We start from the raw sequence: 17,981 nt of genomic DNA on the forward strand, positions 1-17,981 counted from the left end.
TTATAGCCTTAAAGGTTGCCKACCATTATGTCAGTTTGTGAAATGTGAGTTGAAATACATTTTTACCAGGCGAAATTAGATTGCTTGCAAAATTGTTTAAATTTTTTTTACACTCTGCAAAAATTTAGCGTGGACCAGAATGAGGCTCTCTCCTCACTATCTATTGTTCCTGCAGTGAGGAATTACCGCAGCATTCAGATATTTTTTTTTATAACTTATCTACAGATAACCGTTGTCTGGAGCTAAAAAGCAGTAGTAGCAGTATGTAAATCAGGGAGCCAAATGAACGGCTCTTTAACAGATGAGATTCCGTTCCCGATGTTCACCAAAAAGATCTGTTCAAAAAGAGCTGTTAGTTCACGAATGACCCATCACTATAGGCTATTTCAAATATAATCCTTAAACACTTCGATGTGTAAAACAACACCAGGCACATCYAGAAGAGGACTGGCTACCAGAGCCTGGTTCCTCTCTATGTTTCTCCCTTTCGAGGGAGTTTTTCCTAGCCACCATGCCTCTACATCTGCATTGCTTTCTCTCTGGGGTTTTAGGCACCGTTTCGGTTTCTGTATTTTTTTTATTTCACTTTTATTTAACCAGGTAGGCCAGTTGAGAACAAGTTCTCATTTACAACTGCGACCTGGCCAAGATAAAGCAAAGCAGTGTGACAAAAACAACAACACAGAGTTACACATAAACAAACGTACAGTCAATAACACAAAAGAAAAATGGAAAAATCTATGTACAGTGTGTGCAAATGTAGAAGACTAAAAAGGTAGGCAATAAATAGGCCCTAGAGGTGAAAATAATTACAATTTAGAATTAATACTGGAGTGATAAATGTGCAGATGATGATGTGCACGTAGAGATACTGGGGTGCAAAAGAGCAAGAGAGTAATAATATGGGGATGAGGTAGTCGGGTGTGCTATTTAATGATTGGCTGTGTACAGGTACAGTGATTGGTAAACTGCTCAGACAGCTGATGCTTAAAGTTAGATAGGGAGATATAAGACTCCAGCTTCAGAGATTTTTGTTTGTTTTCAGTCATTGGCAGCAGAGAACTGGAAGGAAAGGCGGCCAAAGGAAGTGTTGGATKTGGGGATGACCAGTGCAATATACCTGCTGGAGCGCGTGCTACGGGTGGGTGTTGCTATGGTGACCAGTGAGCTGAGATAAGGTGCGGCCTTACCTAGCAAAGACTTATAGATGACCTGGAGCCAGTGGTTTTGGCGACGGATATGTAGTGAGGGCCAGCCAACGAGAGCATACAGGTCGCAGTGGTGGGTAGTATATGAGGCTTTGTTGATAAAACGGATGGCACTGTGATAGACAGCATCCAGTTGGCTGAGTAGAGTGTTGGGGGCTATTTTGTAAATGACATCGCCGAAGTCAAGGATCGGTAGGATAGTCAGTTTTACGAGGCTATGTTTGGCGGCATGAGTGAAGGAGGCTTTGTTGCGAAATAGGAAGCCGATTCTAGATTTAATTTTGGATTGGAGATGCTTAATGTGAGTCTGGAAGGAGAGTTTACAGTCTAACCAGACACCTAGGTATTTATAGTTGTCCACATATTCTAGGTCAGAACCGTCCAGAGTAGTAATGCTAGTCGGGCGGGAGGGTGCGGGCAGCAATCGTGTGAAGAGCATGCACTTAGTTTTACTAGCATTTAAAAGCAGTTGGAGGCCACGGAAGGAGTGTTGTATGGCGTTGAAGCTTGTCTGGAGGTTTGTTAGCACAGTGTCCAAAGAAGGGCCAGATGTATACAGTATGGTGTTGTCTGCGTAGAGGTGGATCAGAGAATCACCAGCAGCAAGAGCAACATCATTGATATATACAGAGAAAAGAGTAGGCCCGAGAAYTGAACCCTGTGGCACCCCCATAGAGACTGCCAGAGGTCCGGACAACAGGCCCTGCGATTTGACACACTGAACTCTATCTGAGAAGTAGTTGGTGAACCAGGCGAGGCAGTCATTTGAGAAGCCAAGGCTATAGAGTCTGCCGATAAGAATGCGGTGATTGACAGAGTCGAAAGCCTTGGCCAGGTCAATGAAGACGGCTGCACAGTATTGTCTTTTATCGATGGCGGTTATGATATCGTTTAGGACCTTGAGCGTGGCTGAGGTGCACCCATGACCAGCTCGGAAACCAGATTGCATAGTGGAGAAGGTACGGTGGGATTCGAAATGATCCGTGATCTGTTTATTAACTTGGCTTTCAAAGATTTTAGAAAGGCAGGGCAGGATGGATATATGTGTATAACAGTTTGGGTCTAGAGTGTATAGGGGTTGCAATAGGGGTTGCAACAATTTCGGCGGATAGATTTAGAAAGAGAGGGTCCAGATTGTCTAGCCCAGCTGATTTGTGGGGATCCAGATTTTGCAGTTCTTTCAGCCGCTGTCTCCATGGAATTAACAGTGTCCCAAAACTTTTTGGAATTAGTGCTACAGGAAGCAAATTTCTTTTTGAAAAGCTAGCCTTAGCTTTCCTAACAGACTGAGTATATTGGTTCCTGACTTTCCTGAAAAGTTGCATATCGCGGGGGCTATTCAATGCTAATGCAGAACACCACAGGATGTTTTTGTGCTGGTCGAGGGCAGTCAAGTCTGGGTTAGGGTTAGGGTTAGGGTTAGGGTTAGGGTTAGGGTTAGGGTTAGGGTTAGGGTTAGGGTGAGACTGAGAATGCTGGTTGACTTGACGAACAAGATGGCAAACTGGCAACAGACAAAGGTGAAGTACACAGGGGATAAGTACACAGGGGGTATAACAGGTATAAGTACACATGGGATAATGGTTCCCCATTAGGGGGTGGAGGGGTGGAGACAAGCACAAGGACAGGTGAAACAGATCAGGGCATGACACCTGGTTACACTAGTGACCATATCCCCCGCACATCCCGCAAAGGCTGAGGTTTTGCTAACATTTACGATAGCAAATTWAAATTTACCAAAAAGAGTGACTGTGTTTTCATCTTTTGAGCTTCTAGTCATGAAATCTATGCAGTCTACTCAATCACTTTTTATAGCTACTGTTTACAGGCCTCCTGGGCCGTATACAGCGTTTCTCACTGAGTTCCCTGAATTCCTATCGGACCTTGTAGACATGGCAGAAAGTATTCACATTTTTGGTGACTTTGATATTCACATGGAAAAGTCCACAGACCCACTCCAAAGTATTTCGGAGCCGTCATCGACTCAATGGGTTTTGTCCAACATGTCTCCGGACCTCCGGACCTACTCACTCTAATGATAATTTGAAAGCTAATTACGGACTCCTCTTTAAATCTGCGTATCTGTCACGTTCCTGACCTGTTTTCTCTTGTTTTGTATGTCTTTATTGGTCAGGGCGTGAGTGTTGGGTGGGCAGTCTATGTTTTCTATTTCTATGTTGGGTTTTGTGTTCGGCCTGGTATGATTCTCAATTAGAGACAGGTGTGTATCGTTTGTCTCTGATTGAGAGTCATACTAAGGCAGCCAGGGTTTCACTGGTGTTTTGTGGGTGTTTGTTTCCTGTGTTAGCGTTTGGGCCACACAGGACTGTTGCAGGTTAGTCACGTTTGTTGTTWTGTTTATTTGTAGTGTTTGTTGGTTTGCCATTAAAATCATGAATACCTCCTACTCCGCATCTTGGTCCGATCCATGCTCCTCCTCGTCTGAGGAGGAGAACGACATTGACAGCCGTTACAGTATCTCTCCAAAGTTCAGTTGTCCTGAGTCTGCACAACAATGCCAGGACCTAGGATCAAGGGAGACACTCACGTTTGTTTTTATCCAATATCTCTTGACACGTTGATGAAAACAGTAAAGCCTTCTAAACCTTCAAGATGCATACTGGACCGTATTCCAACTAAACTACTGAAAGAGCTGCTTCCTGTGCTTGGCCCTTCTATGTTGAACATAATAAATGGCACCCTATCCACCGGATGTGTACCAAACTCATTAAAGGWGGCAGTAATAAAGCCTCTCTTGAAAAAGCCAAACCTTGACCCAGAAAATATTTTAAAACTATTGGTCTATATCGAATCTCCCATTCCTCTCAAAGATGTTTAGAAAAAGCTGTTGGGCAGCAACTCGGTGCCTTCCTGAAGACAAACAATGTATACTGAGACTGCACTCGTGAAGGTGGTAAATTACATTTTAATGGCGTCAGACCAAGGCTCTGCATCTCTCCTCGTGCTCCTAGACCTTAGTGCTACTTTTGACACCACCGATCATGACATTCTTTTGGAGAGATTGGAAACCCAAATTGGTCTACATGGACAAGTTCTGGCCTGGTTTAGATCTTATCTGTCAGAAAGATGTCAGTTTGTCTCTGTGGATGGTTTGTCCTCTGACAAATCAACTGTAAGTTTCGGTGATCCTCTCAAGGTTGCATTTTAGGACCACTATTGTTTTCACTACATATTTTACCTCTTGCTGATGTCATTCGGAAACATAATGTTAACTTTCACTGCTATGCAGATGATACACAGCTGTACATTTCGATGAAACATGGTGAAGCCCCAAAATTGCCCTCCCTGGAAGCCTGTGTTTCAGACATAAAGAAGTGGATGGTGGCAAATGTTTTACTTTTAAACTCAGACAAAACAGAGATGCTAGATCTAGGTCCAAAGAAACAAAGAAATCTTCTGTTGGATCTGACAATTAATCTTGATGGTTGTACAGTCGTCTCAAATAAAACTGTGAAGGCCCTCGGCATTACTCTGGACCCTGATCTCTCTTTTGATGAGCATATCAACAATATTTCAAGAACAGCTTTTTTCCATCGTTGTAACATTGCTAAAATCAGAAACTTTCTGTCCAAAAATGAGGAGGAAGTTAATCCATGCTTTTGTCACTTCTAGATTAGACTACTGCAATGCTCTACTTTCGATCTACCTGGATAAAGCACTAGTTAGTGCTAAACACGGCTGCTAGAATCTTGACTAGAACCAAAAAATGTGATCATATTACTCCAGTGCTAGCCTCCCTACCCTGGCTTASTGTAAAGGCTAGGGCTGATTTCAAGATTTTACTGCTAACCTAGAAAGCATTACATGGGCTTGCTCCTACCTATCTCTCCGATTTGGTCCTGGCGTACATACCTACACATACGCTACGGTCACAAGACGCAGGCCTCCTTATTTTCCCTAGATTTCTATTCAAACAGCTGGAGGCAGGGCTTTCTCCTATAGAGCTCTATTTCTATGGAATGGTCTGTCTATCCACGAGAGAGACTCAGACGTGGTCTTGACCTTTACGTCTTTATTGAAGACTCATCTCTTCAGTAGGTCCTATGATTGAGTGTAGTCTGGCCCAGGGGTGTGAAGGTGAACGGAAAGGCACTGGAGCAACAAATTGCCCTTGCTGTCTCTGCCTGACCGGTTCCCCTCTCTCCACTGGGATTCTCTGCCTCTAACCCTATTACGGGGCTGAGTAACTGGCTTACTGGTGCTCTTCCATCCCGTACCTAGGAAGGGTGCGTCACTTGAGTTGGTTGAGTCACTAATGTGATATTCCTGTCCGGGTTTGGCGCCCCCCTCGGGTTCGTGCCGTGGGGGAGATCTTCGTGGGCTATACTCAGCCTTGTCTCAGGATAGTTGGTGGTTTGAAGATATCCCTCTGGTGGTGTAGGGGCTGTGCTTTGGCAAAGTGGGTGGGGTTATATCTTGCCTGGTTGGCCCTGTCGGGGGGTATCGCCGGACAGGGCCACAGTGTCTCCCAACCCTTCCTGTCTCAGCCTCCAGTATTTATGCTGCAATAGTTTGTGTCGGGGGGCTATGGTCAATCTGGAGTATTTCTCCTGTCTTATCCGGTGTCCTGTGAGAATTTAAGTATGCTCCCTCTAATTCTCTCTCTCTCACTCTCCCTCCCTTCCCGGAGGACCTGAGCCCTGAGACCATGCTTCAGGACTAGCTGGCCTGATGACTCCTTGCTGTACCCAGTCCACCTGGTTGTGCTGCTGCTCCATTTTCAACTGTTCTGCCTGCGGCTATGGAACCCTGACCTGTTCACCGGACGTGCTACCTTGTCCAGGACCTGCTGTTTTCGACTCTCTCTCTCTCTCTACCTCACCTGCTGTCTCTTACTCTGAATGCTCGGCTATGAAAAGCCAACTGACATTTACTCCTGATATGCTGACCTGTTGCACCCTCTACAGCCACTGTGATTATTATTATTTGACCCTGCTGGTCATCTATGAACGTTTGAACATCTTGGCCATGTCCTGTTATAATCACAACCCGGCACAGCCAGAAGAGGACTGGCTACCCATCAGAGCCTGGTTCCTCTCTAGGTTTCTTCCTAAGTTCCTGCCTTTCTAGGGAGTGTTTCCTAGCCACCGTGCTTCTACGTCTGCATTGCTTGCTGTTTGGGGTTTTAGGCTGTGTTTCTGTATAGCACTTTGTGACATCGGCTGATGTAAAAAGGGCTTTATAAATACATGTTCATTATATTGGCACTCCCTAGTAGGAGCAGTCCTCCATAGGAATGAATGGAAATTTACAATATTTCAATTAAATGTTTCAAGGACAAAATTACATGTATTTAAGTATTTTTTGTTGTTGTAGTGGAAACAGTTACATCAGTACTCTCTAAAAAAAATACTTTAAGGAAAACGTATTTATATACAGTATAGATGTTTATCTCACATAATATAATTAAAACTATGCATTAAGGTGTCTGTAATAGAATAAACATGTCAGAAACTAATGTAGACATTCATAAATGCATTTCTACAGCTACCAAAATATGCTTTACAATTGAGGAGGAGTGCCAAGATGGCTGCACGGTGGCTTCAATACAGCGCACCCTGTCAGTCATCCAGGGTTTATACATATCATTGGTTCAGATACTTGCAAGTGTGTGCATGCATGAGTGTGGGGGGATTGGACAGAGACTCACCTGAACAGGGAATATGTTACAGAGGCATGCAGGTGCAGTGAACAGCACATGGGGAAAGAGAGAGAGAGAAGTGCTAGAAGTGTAAATCGTATTTAAATTTCCTTTGGCAAATGTTTCGACTGTACACTTGCCACATGTCTTGTTGAATTTAAATTAATTGAATGAGAGAGTGAATGTCACATTCAATGTTCTTTGGTTTGATCATTGTTCAAAGCATTGTTCTGAAGGGAGTGATCCAGTAAGTCTGACCTGTGACATCTGACCCCGTCATACTATTACCACTAAATCAATCTTCCACCATGTAGAACAGCTGTCTGGTCATACAGCTTCTCCTTTAACACTGGCCAATAGCTTCGACTCAGGGGGAAGGTTGAGAGAGTAGGTGTCTGAGGGATTACAACAGTAGGCTGGAATCTACTGGTTAATTACTGACTAAATCAAATAACAACATTTAACATCAGACATTATACAAACACAATGGTCCTGCTGGAGAGGGGAGATACTGTAAGCTGTAGTAAATTGATAGATCTAGAAATTAGTGTGGATGAAACACACACACACACACACAATATCTCACTGGTCCTTTTGCAAACCATGCACATGTGATGAGTACCTTGTTGGATCAGACTTGACAAGATCATCTACCAGAGCTGTGTGTCAGGTGCTAACCCACTCCCAGGCCATGTTTGAGAGAAGCAGGGAAGTTCTTGTCATTGGTATTCTCTTGCAGACGTGTTCAATATGAGACTTGTTAAGACTTGACATTCATGCATTAGGCTATTAGTGATGCGCATTCCGAGTTGTTTCGGTGAGTCGGATCTTTTGGCTCTATTCACCTAAGAGCCGTTCATGTGGATCCTAAAGAACTCTTTGTTCAATAGTGCTTAACAATTGATGAAAAACCATGAAACATAATGCATTTCTAATGTACAGCCTAAAAAGTTTGCCTACCATTATGTCAGATCGTGAAATTTGAGTTAAAATAMATTTTTACCCGACGTGATGGCTCAGACTTCAGCTACTAGAGCTGTGTGTCAGGTACTAACCCATTTCCAGGCCATGTTTGAGACAGCAGTGCAGTTCTCATCCAGAGGGACTGGCTCTGACATCCACTTGAAACATWGTTTTTTCGTTTATTTGGCTAAATCACACGTTGTTAACATATGACTCCAAAGTGATCTGTTCTTGCAATTTGTAGTCATTGACATTTCAGATTTCCATATGATAATGTTTCACCAAGTAGTTTGGTTGTAGTGAACAACTTTTTCAAAGTAACTTTAGTTAATTAAACTTTMTTTTTCTTAAGGGTAGCTTTAGTGTAGCTTAAGTTCTTCATGTGTGATGCAATTGGTAGCTTGGTAAACTATATTTGTCGGGTAGCTTCCCTAACATTGCATGAAGGGAAAACCCTTCTACCCTTTCAGCCCAGCTACAGCTCAGAGACACGACTATCTTATCTATATACTGCAGAGATTGAGAAGGGGAGAGGGAGGAGAGAGAGAAGGAGAGCCACCGAGATAACAAATGTTGGTTCTGGGAACATTCTGGGAACGTTATACCAATGTTCCCTAAAGGTTCAAACGGAGGCTTTTCTTAATGTTCTCTGAACATTTTTGTTTGGTTGTATGAAGGTAGCGGGGAACGTTCTGTGAACGTTCTCTGAAGGTTACAAAGTTTGGCACATTCTCTGAAGGTTACACAATTAGGAACGTTCTGGGAATGTTCTCTGAAGGTTACCAATGTTCCTTAAAAGGTTTAAATAGATGGTTTTCATAACGTTCTTTGAATGTTCTCTTTTGATTATATGAAGGCAACTGGAATGYTCTGGGAATGTTCTCTGAAGGTTACAAAGTTGGGAAAACACTTACACCCAGGATTAGACAATTCAATATGAACAATAACACAATTATGGTTTCAATAATCAATTTTTTTTAAAACTGGTTCAGAGAAATCTGATTGACACACACACACACACACACACACACACACACACACACACACACACACACACACACACACACACACACACACACCACACACACACACACATTAAATTAAATATTAACAGATAGATCCTTAAGGTTTTTAAATACTATTATCATGGTTCTTAAACTATTGGATCAGGACCCAAAGTGGCCTGGGTATATGAGTTAATACATTTGTAATTACATATAATACTATTTCTTCTTAATTCATTTGGGTTGTTGGAAGACAGTTAATTCCTAATTTGGGTCTCGAGCTGAACCCCTGAGGTAGAGAATCGGGACATAACACAAATCATGTCACATCACACAAAGGTGATGAAGAGAGAATGCTGTATTGGTCAGAAAACAGACTGGGAGCAGGACCTTATCAGAACCCTGACCAGGAAAGACGGTCACCATCTGGGCCAAATAATTGTCACTTGACTGTTGGTGTACTTTGTAAAAAATCAAATCAAATCAAATCACATTTTATTAGTCACATACACATGGTTAGCAGATGTTAATGCGAGTGTAGCGAAATGCTTGTGCTTCTAGTTCCGACAATGCAGTAATAACCAACAAGTAATCTAACCTAACAATTCCACACTACTACCTTATACACACACACAAGTGTAAAGGGATAAAGAATATGTACATAAAGATATATGAATGAGTGGTGGTACAGAACGGCATGGCAAGATGCAGTAGATGGTATAGAGTACGGTATATACATATGAGATGAGTACTGTAGGGTATGTAAACATAAAGTGGCATAGTTTAAAGTGGCTAGTGGTACATGTATTACATAAAGATGGCAAGATGCAGTAGTATAGAGTACAGTATATATACATATGAGATGGGTAATGTAGGTATGTAAACATTATATTAAGTGGCATTGTTTAAAGTGGCTAGTGGTACATTTTTACATAATTTCCACCAATTCCCATTTTTAAAGTGGCTGGAGTTGAGTCAGTATGTTGGCAGCGGCCGCTAAATGTTAGTGGTGGCTGTTTAACAGTCTGATGGCCTTGAGATAGAAGCTGTTTTTCAGTCTCTCGGTCCCTGCTTTGATGCACCTGTACTGACCTCGCCTTCTGGATGATAGCGGGGTGAACAGGCAGTGGCTTGGGTGGTTGTTGTCCTTGATGATCTTTATGGCCTTCCTGTGACATCGGGTGGTGTAGGTGTCCTGGAGGGCAGGTAGTTTGCCCCCGGTGATGCGTTCTGCAGACCTCACTACCCTCTTGGAGAGCCTTACGGTTGTGGGCGGGCAGTTGCCGTACAGGCGGTGATACAGCCGACAGGATGCTCTCGATTGTGCTTCTGTAGAAGTTTGTGAGTGCTTTTGGTGACAAGCCGAATTTCTTCAGCCTCCTGAGGTTGAAGAGGCGCTGCTGCGCCTTCTTCACAACGCTGTCTGTGTGGGTGGACCAATTCAGTTTGTCCGTGATGTGTACACCGAGGAACTTAACTTTCCACCTTCTCCACTACTGACCCGTCGATGTGGATAGGGGGTGCTCCCTCTGCTGTTTCCTGAAGTCCACAATCATCTCCTTTGTTTGTTGACGTTGAGTGTGAGGTTATTTTCTGACACCAACTCGAGGGCCCTCACCTCCTCCCTGTAGGCCGTTCTGGTCGTTGTTGGTAATCAAGCCTACCACTGTAGTGTCATCCGCAAACTTGATGATTGAGTTGGAGGCGTGCATGGCCACGCAGTCGTGGGTGAACAGGGAGTACAGGAGAGGGCTCAGAACGCACCCTTGTGGGGCCCAGTGTTGAGGATCAGCGGGTGGAGATGTTGTTACTACCCTCACACCTGGGGCGGCCCGTCAGGAAGTCCAGGACCAGTTGCACAGGGCGGGGTCGAGACCCAGGGTCTCGAGCTTGATGACGAGTTGGAGGGTACTATGGTGTTAAATGCTGGACTGTAATCGATGAACAGCATTCTCAATGGGTATTCCTCTTGTCCAGATGGGTTAGGGCAGTGTGCAGTGTGGTTGGATTGCGTCGTCTGTGGACCTATTGGGTCGGTAAGCAAATTGGAGTGGGTCTAGGGTGTCCGGTAGGGTGAGGTGATATGGTCCTTGACTAGTCTCTCAAAGCACTTCATGATGACGGAAGTGAGTGCTACGGGGCGGTAGTCGTTTAGCTCAGTTACCTTAGCTTTCTTGGGAACAGGAACAATGGTGGCCCTCTTGAAGCATGTGGGAACAGCAGACTGGGATAAGGATTGATTGAATATGTCCGTAAACCCACCAGCCAGCTGGTCTGCGCATGCTCTGAGACGCGGCTGGGAATGCCGTCTGGGCCTGCAGCCTTGCGAGGGTTAACACGTTTAAATGTTTTACTCCCTCGGCTGCAGTGAAGGAGAGCCGCGGGTTTTGGTAGGGGCCGTGTCAGTGGCACTGTATTGTCCTCAAAGCGGGCAAAAAAGTTGTTTAGCCTGTCTGGAGCAAGACATCCTGGTCCGCGACGGGGTGGTTTTCTTTTTGTAATCCGTGATTGACTGTAGACCCTGCCACATACCTCTTGTGTCTGAGCTGTTGAATTGCGACTCGATTTTGTCTCTGTACTGGGACTTAGCCTGTTTGATTGCCTTGCGGAGAGAATAGCTACACTGTTTGTATTCGGTCATGCTTCGGTCACCTTGCCCTGGTTAAAAGCAGTGGTTCGCGCTTTCAGTTTCACGCGAATGCTGCCGTCAATCCACGGTTTCTGGTTTGGGAATGTTTTAATCGTTGCTGTGGTACGACATCGTCATGCACTTCCTAATGAACTCGCTCACCGAATCAGCATATTCGTCAATATTGTTGTTGGCGCGCAATGCGGAACATATTCCAATCCGCGTGATCGAAGCAGTCTTGAAGCGTGGATTCAGTTGGTCGGACCAGCGTTGACAGACCTGAGCGCGGGAGCTTGTTGTTTTAGTTTCTGTTTGTAGGCTGGAATCAACAAAATGGAGTCGGTGGTCAGCTTTTCGAAAGGGGGGCGGGGAGGGCCTTATATGCGTCGCGGAAATTAGTATAACAATGATCTAGGGTTTTTCCAGCCCTGGTAGCACAATCGATATGCTGATAGAATTTAGGGAGTTTTGTTTTTAGATTAGCCTTGTTAAAATCCCCAGCTACGATGAATGCGCCTCAGGTGTGTGTGGTTTCCAGTTTAAAAGGTCAGATAAAGTTCGTTCAGGGCCATCGATGTGTCTGCTTGGGGGGGAATATATACGGCTGTGATTATGATGTAAGAGAATTCCCTTGGTAGATAATGCGGTCGACATTTGATTGTGAGGAGTTCTAGTCAGGTGAACAGAATGACTTGAGTTCCTGTGTGTTGTTATGATGATACACCACGTCTCGTTAATCATAAGGCATACCCCCGCCCCTCTTCTTACAGAAAGATGTTTGTTTCTGTCGGCGCGATGCATGAAGAAACAGCTGGCTGCACCGACTCCGTTAGCGTCTCTTGAGTTAGCATGTTTCCGTGAAGCAGAGCACGTTGCAATCCCTGATGTCTCTCTGGAATGCTACCCGTGCTCGGATTTCATCAACCTTATTGTCAGAGACTGGACATTGGCGAGTAGTATGCTAGGGAGTGGAGCGCGATGTGCCCGTCTCCGAAGCCTGACCACGAGACCGCCTCGTTTGCCCCTTTTACGGCGTCGCACAGGGTCGCCGGCTGGGATCAGATCCATTGTATTGGGTGGAAGGCAAAACACTGGATCCGTTTCGGGAGTCATATTCCTGGTAGGAACGATGATGAGTTGACGTTAATCGTATATTCAGTAGTTCCTCCCGACTGTATGTAATGAAACCTAAGATTACCTGGGGTACCGATGTAAGAAATAACACATAAAAAAACAAAATACTGCATATTTTCCAAGGAACGCGAAGCGAGGCGGCCATCTCTTTTCGGCGCCGGAAGTAGCTAAGAAAGTACTGCACAGCGCAGAAAGCGCACTGAGAATGATTACTTTCTGTGTACCGGTGACRTGGTTGTGTTGACAGTGCCTCAAATTCTGCAATCAAAGGATCAAGGAGGGGAAGCCTTTATCCTGCATCATCAAAAGTCCTTGCGCTCACAATGACTAAGGCATGGATGGCAACTCTTGGTGTACATGCTCCTGCTCTTGAAGAGAAACTTGTGTTGAAGGAATAACAGAGAGAAAACAAACAGAAGGAAAAGTAGGCAGTTTGAACTGGACATCAAATATTTAGCAATACTAGTGCCCTCAATGTTTAAAAGCAGAGAGGAGAGGAGCGACATGAGGGAAACCACAAAAGCTCCCACTAGGATGGACTCACAACAACAACAACTCATTGCTCAATGGATAACACTGAAACAAAACCCAAACTCTCATTCCATGTCATRCACTCAGAATGTGCAGCCTAAGGATAGGATATACACAGAGGAGGACCAAGAACAATATCAATCCTCCTACAGACCCCCTGACTCTCTTTGGCCTCCGGCCCGTCTCAATTAGGCCCTGTTAGGGCTCATCAATGTATCTGTTAGAGCCCTTGATTCCACCAGTAGACTCAGGCCTCTAACTGAAAATACACCCCGTGTATCTGTGAAGATGGTCACTCAGTGGAGCAGTGTACAGAATAAATTAAATGCACAAGAAGAAGATCACCTTTATACAGSAAGAGGGATCTATTCTGACTGCTCATAGGAACCTTCTTGCCTGTTTCTCAACCAAAAGCCAATAGCCCTTGCTAACCATCAAATATCTGGTCATGTTGGGGCCAGGAAGCAAGTGTAAGAACTGGACACGCACGGAGGAAGGCGCAAGATGAAACATATCCGTGTAGTGTATTAAGACATTTTGCTACCTCAAATTTAAGAAAATAACTGCAAGTCATATCAAGTAAGTGATGGTCCTTTCTTCATTTTTATCTGAACAAGTTAAATGATTTTGAGACAGGCTTGAATAAGCTAAGTAGCCAGTAGGTGGAGAAGAATGGCTGCCATTTTACGTGCTCCTAACCAAACGTGCTATTATGTAAAAAATGATTCATAGCATTTTGTGACATCGGCTGATGTAAAAAGGGGTTTATAAATACATTTGATTGATTGATTGATCGATTTGCAACTTATTGTTTAACTTATTTTGTACATAATGTTGCTGCTACCGTCTTTTATGACCGAAAATAACTTCTGGACATCAGAACAGCGATTACTCACCTCGAACTGGACAAAGATTTTTTCTTTAACGAGTCTGACGCAAAGGATATGCTGCTTTCTCGGGAACGGGCCCAAATCCACGTCATTTGCGTGAAGAAAATACGGAGAAAATGGAACGGAGGTCGGGCTCCATTCTGAGAATTCGTAGAAGAGTGAGTAAACTTCCACAACCATCCGTTCTATTGGCCAACGTGCAATCATTGCAAAACAAAATGGATGATCTACGATCAAGACTATCCAACCAACGGGACATTAAAAACTGTAATGTTCCGTGACGACACGGATAATATAGAGCTGGCRGGATTTCCATGCATCGGCAGGACAGAGAAGCTACGCCTGGTAAGACGAGGGGTGGGGGTGCGTGTCTATTTGTCAATAACAACATGTACGCGATGTCTACCACAACAGTGGTAGGCCTGATTACTGACAACAATGAGACAGCCTATAGGGAGGAGGTCAGAGACCTGGCAGTGTGGTGCCAGGACAACAACCTCTCCCTCAATGTGAGCAAGACAAAGAAGCTGATTGTGGACTACAGGAAAAGGCGGGCCGAACAGGCCACCATTAATATTGTTTTTACACTGCTGCTAATCGCTGTTTATTATCTATGCATAGTCACTTTACCCCTAGCTACATGAACAAATTACCTTGACTAACCTATACCCTCGCATATTGACTCGGTACCGGTAGTCCCTGTATAAAGCCTTGTATTTTTATTTTATTGTGTTACTTTTTATTATTTTTTACTTTAGTTAATTTGGTAAAACATTTCTTAACTCTTTCTTTTTGTCTGTAGATCTCCGAGACAGGATTGTGTCGAGACACAGATCTGGGAAAGGGTACCAAAACATTTTTGCAGCATTGAAGGTCCCCAAGAACACAGTGGGCTCCATCATTCTTAAATGGAAGACGTTTGGAACCACCAAGACTCTTCCTAGAGCTGGCCACCTGGCCAAACTGAGCAATCAGGGGAAAAGGGCCTTGGTCAGGGAGGTSACCAAGATCCCGATGGTCACTCTGACAGAGCTCCAGAGTTCCTCTGTGGAGATGGGAGAACCTTCCAGAAGGGAAACCATCTCTGCAGCACTCCACCAATTAGGCCGTTATGTTTGAGTGGAGAGACGGAAGCCACTCAGTAAAAGGCACATGACAGTTCGCTTGCAGTTTGCCAAAAGGCACCTAAAGGACACAGATCATGAGAAACAAGATTCTCTGGTCTGATGAAACCAAGATTGAACTCTTTGGCCTGAATGACAAGTGCCACGTCTGGAGAAAACCTGGCACCATCCCTACGGTGAAGCATGGTGGTGGCAGCATCATGCTGTGGTGATGTTTTTCAGCGGCAGGGACTGTGAGACTAGTCAGGATCGAGGGAAAGATGAACAGAGCAAAGTACAGAGAGTGGCTTCGGGACAAGTCTCTGAATGTCCTTGAGTGGCCCAGCCAGAGCCCGGACTTGAACCTGATCGAACATCTCTGGAGAGACCTGAAAATATCTGTGCAGCGACGCTCCCCATCTAACCTGACAGAACTTGAGAGGAGTTACAGAGAGGAATGAGAGAAACTCCCCAAATACAGGTGTGCCAGGCTTGTAGTGACATGCCCAAGAAGACTCAAGGCTATAATCACTGCCAAAGGTGCTTCAACAAAGTACTGAGTAAAGGGTCTGAATACTTACACTACCGTTCAAAAGTTTGGGGTCACTTAAAAATGTCCTTCTTTTTGAAAGGTAAGCAAATTTTTGGTCCAATAAAATAACATCAAATTGATCAGAAATACAGTGTACAGTTAATGTTGTAAATGACTATTGTAGCTGGAAACKGACAACTTTTTATGGATTATCTACATAGGCGTACAGAGGCCCATTATCAGCAACCATCACTCCTATGTTACAATGGCACGTTGTATTAGCTAATCCAAGTTTATCATGTTAAAAGGCTAATTGATCATTAGATAACCCTTTTGCAATTATGTTAGCACAGATGAAAACTGTTGTGCTGATTATAGAAGCAATACATGTCACGTTCTGACCTTTATTTCCTTTGTTTTGTCTTTATTTAGTATGGTCAGGGCGTGAGTTGGGGTGGGCTGTCTATGTGTGTTTTTCTATGTTGGGGTTTTGTGTTCGGCCTGGTATGATTCTCAATCAGAGGCAGCTGTCAATCGTTGTCCCTGATTGAGAATCATACTTAGGCAGCCTGGGTTTCACTTTTGGTTTGTGGGTGTTTGTTGCCGTGTCAGTGTTTGTTCGCCACACGGTACTGTTTCGTTCGTTATTCTTCGTTTATTGTTTTGTTCAAGTGTTCCGTGTTACTTATTAAAAAGACATGAACACTTACCACGCTGCGCTTTGGTCCTCCTCTCTTCCACCTAATGACGAGTGTTACAATACAACTGGCATCAGCATTTGTGGGTTCGATTACAGGCTCAAAATGGCCAGAAACAAAGACTTTTCTTCTGAAACTCGTCAGTCTATTCTTGTTCTGAGAAATGAAGGATATTCCATGCGAGAAATTGCCAAGAAACTGAAGATCTCGTACAACGCTGTGTACTACTCCCTTCACAGAACAGCGCAAACTGGCCCTAACCAGAATAGAAAGAGGAGTGGGAGGCTCCGGTGCACAACTGAGCAAGAGGACAAGTACATTAGAGTGTCTAGTTTGAGAAACAGACACCTCACAAGTCCTCAACTGGCAGCTTCATTAAATAGTACCCGCAAAACACCAGTCTCAACGTCAACAGTGAAGAGGCGACTCCGGGATGCTGGCCTTCAACAAATCAAAACTATCTGTTTCAAAACAAAAACGATCTGTTTCAAAATACTCAAATGATTACCCAACTTWTGACATAGCAGGTCACTTTAGAGGTTATCAGACTTCATTTGTCACTCTTTACAGTTTTAAAATGTGTTTTTATGGTCAGACCTAGCTAGAAGCCAATGCAGCTGCAGAACATGCTAGCTAAACTTGCTAATTTACACATTAAAAAACGAACTTTCAAAATAACTCTGCAACCCCTAACATGTTCTTATAAACACGTTTTGTGGTTTTGCTTCTCTGACTCCTTACCTGTAAAAATAGTAATATTAGCAGTACTTGAAACAAGCTAAACTGCCTGGCAGCCATTTCCCAACTGTCAACAGTTGCTATGGTGATCAAGGTGTCAAATGATCATTTGTCTTTTAAATAAATTGTTCAAACATGTTGTTTTTTGGGGGGTGGAATAAAAAACTAGTTAGCTAGTTACACAATTATGTGCACTCATCTCCACACACACTTTATCTCCTCTTTCAGCAGTTTTACTATCCAAAGGCCCTTAGATATGTAATGTTCCCAGAACTTATTTTCTTCCAACAACTAAATGGGAACCACAGGGGAACGTTTCGTAAAAATTCAAAATAGGTTATTTGAACATTCTTAGAACAATGTGTTTCTGCCTTACCAAAATAGCAATGTTCACTAAAGATTCTCCTTTGGTTCTTAGAAAAATAACTTTCCCACTATGTTCTCAGAACATTCTGTAAAAATAATTTTTCTAAGAACCAAAGGAGAACCTTTACGGAACGTTACAGGAAAGTTCTGTGCTAGCTGGGCAGTGTGCTCCTGTATGAAGTCACTCTGGCTCGGTCTCTTAGGAACAGTCGTCAGGGGCAACCAGGGCCTCTGCAGATGACACACCGTGCTCTGCTGTGAATGTGTAAGTGTCTGTGTGTGTGTGCGTGTGTGTGCGTGTGTGGTGTGTGTGTGTGTGTGTGTGGTGTGTGTGTGTGTGTGTGTGTGTGTGTGTGTGTGTTGTGTGTGTGTGTGTGTGTGTGTGTGGTGTGGTGTGTGTTGTTGTGTTGGTGTGTGTGTGTGTGTGTGTGTGTGTGCGTGTGTGTGTGTGTGTTTGTGAGCCCGGTACTCATGTAGCCCAGTGTCCATATGCCTCAAACCATATTCCAAACTACAGGCTCTT

Source organism: Salvelinus sp. IW2-2015, linkage group LG26 (genome assembly GCF_002910315.2).
Source record: "Salvelinus sp. IW2-2015 linkage group LG26, ASM291031v2, whole genome shotgun sequence".
In the NCBI taxonomy this organism is placed as follows: domain Eukaryota; kingdom Metazoa; phylum Chordata; class Actinopteri; order Salmoniformes; family Salmonidae; genus Salvelinus; species Salvelinus sp. IW2-2015.